Raw genomic sequence first — 3930 nt, 5'->3', positions numbered from 1 at the left:
GCAAGGGGGCCCTTTTTCCCCTTAAAAAACCCAAAAAAAAAAAAAAAAAAAAAAAAAAACAGAAAAAGAATGAGACAAATCATATGGTCAATGTTAGTAGATTAGTGTGACGGCGGCCGGCGGGCTGTAATTTTCGGACTCATGGCCGCCAAACAAGATATGCTTATCCAATTTTTCCACGCCCATTTAGTGATAAGCCTTTTGAATTTTCAAAAAACACTAACTTGTCCACATTCAATTGATTTTGACACATTGGTGATTTACTCGGAAACCTTCGAATACAAAAAGGTCACTTTTTTTTTTTTAATTTGCTAAAAAACATTCAAACCTCGTGTAGTGTATGTTTGAAATTAAAAGCACTGATTCATATATATATTGTCAAAACGGTTAAAAAGCTGAGCAGATTGGATTAAATTAGCCAAGACCATTGGAAAGTGGATTATGGGTCGAGATTAACGTGATTGCTGATTAGTGTAGCTCTTCAAAAAGGCAGCCGGAGTTGTAGAATGGCATGGTGGTTTTGACTTTTGCCACATGACGAACACGCTTTTACTGTGGGTTAGCACTTACGCAGCACACTCCCCTGGCCCACCTACCACGTGTCACGCAGAATATGGAGAGCTAGGTGGTCCGGACCCACGCTGTGTCCACACTCCCCAAACCATGACAAATCATGGTTCTACACGCACTCGTACTTTTTTTTTTGGACGCAATACTCAGAAAAAGTAGTTTTTTTTTTCTTTGCTCGGAGAAAAAAGGAGAACGTTAGTATTCTAGGTTAGTTTACCGATTCATTTCAGAAGTTTAAGTTTTTAGGAGGTAGGTCAATAATAATTTTATATTTTAACACTTCTCTTCACATGTGGGCTGAATAATGGATAATTATGTAGGTAAATTAATTAGAAAGCTCAACACGTGAATATTTAAGCCTGAGATATATTAAAGACCCAACACATAATGATAATTTTAAATGAAGATAGAGAGTGTAATTACGGGAGTTTTAACTCAGAACGTCCTGCTCTGATACCATGTTAATTTACCAATTCATCCCAAAAACTTAAGTTTTTAGAATGTGGACCAATAATAGTTTTATATTCTATTCGTGCTTTCGTTAATGAGAGAATCAAAATTCACGTAAGTTCAAGTCATATTTAACAGACTAATAAGAGGTATAATTATATGTTCAGAGCGGATAATAAGATAGAAATATTAGAAGATGTTTAGTACTTAGATTCGTTCTCTGATTTGAATTATGATTCGTGGTTAGCTATAGTATTTTTTCTCATAAAAAATACACGTAAATCAAAAATAATTCTAATTCATGAACTAAACGTCTCCTAATGAATCGGTATATTTAAATTAATATTAAATATGTCTCGTGTTGTGTCTAAGTCGGACTATTTATGTGTTGAATCTAACTCATTTATTTTGTAAGACGTCAAAGCTCAGCCTACAGTATATTTATTTGTGGACATTGACGGTTTAAAAGAAAATACTCATAAAAATTACTGTTTGGACTCTATCGTAATTATTTATGACTAAAAAAGTATGTAAATTTAGTAGAATTTTATAAAGGTATAATAGTTCAAAATTATAGCAAAATTAAGGGAAAAAATCGTGCAAATGTGTGACATACCATTCTATACTATTGATAGAGTATCTTTTGTACTCCATTAGAGAATATTCTTTTTAATTTCTTACATGAGAATGTATCTAGTTTTACCTTATATAGCCTACAAAATAAATTGGGATTGTTTCCCAAAAAAAGAAAAGGCCAAATGAATGTAGTTGGAAAATAATTGGGATTTGTTTCCCAAGAAGAAAAGGCAAAATGATTATCATTGGATTTTTTTTTTCATTGAAATTTTGTTTAATAAACTCCGTGGCTAATTTCAAGTTTCAACCATCCAAAATAAATAAATAAAACTTTTATAATAGAAATTGTTATTTACTTTATGGGTAGAAACTGTTAAATTAGCTTTTCTAAGGTTTGACATGCGAGTGAGTAAGAGTAGTTTTACGTCGCCTTGTGTAAATTTTTAATATGAACACTCATAAATTTAATCGTTAAAAAATTAATTAAACAGTTAAAAATGAATATTAATTTCTACCCCAAGAGCTCCCATAAATAAAAGGAAAAAACATAAATCTTTTTTATAAGAAGATAAACGTGATAATTCTTTCCCAAAATTAACAAGGCAAAAATGAAATTGGATGCCTTCTCAAAAAAAAAAATTAAAAATTAAAAAAAAAAAATTGGACGGGATTTTATGCTGTTGTAATTTTAATCAAATTTTTTCTAGATGGGTTTTGTGGAATTAGGGAGATGAAATTCGGAACCTCCTAACGTACGTTCAAGTTTCAACCATCTCAAACTTCCACCCAAAATAACAAAAAAGGACCAAAAATTATTTTCAACCATCTCAAATAATAAACTTCATGGTGCTCAAATTTCCTACATTTATTGACATAATGGAGACATCTAATTAATGTGAATGTACTGAGAATTACATTGCATAAGAGAATTTGAGGTCTTATTTATTTCACCGATTCAAATATTATTATAGTAAAAAATTATCAGAAATAGTAACGTCTAATTTTTTTATTATAATAAAAAAATTTCACATAAAATTACATAATAATTTAAATTAAAAACTCGAATTACCAAACTAAACGGGATCGCGAGTGTTTTATCGTTTACAATTATTCTCCTTTTTTAATTTATTTTTTGGGCTAAGAAAGAATCAGTGTCCTTAAAATGATGACATACATGAAGACATAATTAGCTGACATAATTAGCCTGTAAAAATTGACAGGTTGAAATTAACGCGACAAAGAAAAAGAGAGATAGAGAGTTTAGATTCTGGTCCCCTTTACTGATAATAAAAGTAAAATTAACAGCTGCGTAGTCTGTTAAGATTCTGGTCCCCATTTCATATTCCATGGACATGAATAAATCTTTTAATATCTATTATTGAATTTATGTACAGAGATCAGAGAGTACAAAATTTTCACAGTAAGGAGTTGTTCCACTATGATTAAGTACTGATGTAGCCGTTTGAATTATTTTACGTTTAGCCGTTGGAGCAGTTGAGATAAATTTTTTTCCTTAATAAATCACAAAATTCTCCCTAAATTTTATTTAGTAAAAAAATTCTTTGATAACTTATCATTAAAATACGGTCTTCAAATGTAAGATTTTCATATTAAGTTCTCATATTTATTTAATCCGAGAATTAAAAAAATTCACTGTTCTTATATTCTATCACAGAATCTGCTGAAAAAAAAATAACAATAAAAATATTATGAGGAATGAATGAGGGAAAGTGAAAGGGAAAGGGAGACTAACTAGCGATAAAGTTTGTGAATATCATGACGGGGACGGTTTTTTCATCTGATTAAATATACCATATTTTCATAAAAGGAAAATTATATATTCGTGTAAAATCAAATCAAAGCAATAATATATGCAAGGCCCTTCATGTTAGCACACATAATGGAATTCGAGCGTTGCTACAGAGCATCATCCATTAACAAAAATTGAGTCCTAGTAAAATTTATGGATAGAGTTCATCTTTTATTAATGATGGTTCTTAATAACAACGATAATATCTTTAATATTTTTCATGAAATTAAAGTGTTATATATGTCTCTTTCAACAAGTAAAATCAGTTTACAGAGCTTTTAACAAACATTTTTATCATCAATCTTAGGACTCTTTTAATAAAAAATTTCTATGTATACATAAAAAATGCATAAATATGTGTAAAGCACTCGACCTTCCTCGTCACCACCCTTAAAAGAGCCACGTACGTCTTTCTTCGAACGGCTTCTCTCCCTTCTCTACCTCCTCCAGTTTTTTCTCTTTACAGTTTATATATATATATATATATATATACACACACACACACACACACACACACACACATT

Source organism: Morus notabilis, unplaced genomic scaffold (assembly GCF_000414095.1).
Source record: "Morus notabilis unplaced genomic scaffold, ASM41409v2 Scaffold99, whole genome shotgun sequence".
Taxonomy (NCBI): Eukaryota; Viridiplantae; Streptophyta; class Magnoliopsida; order Rosales; family Moraceae; genus Morus; species Morus notabilis.
The sequence above is the reverse complement of the archived record's forward strand: the minus strand, read 5'-3'. Positions refer to the sequence as shown.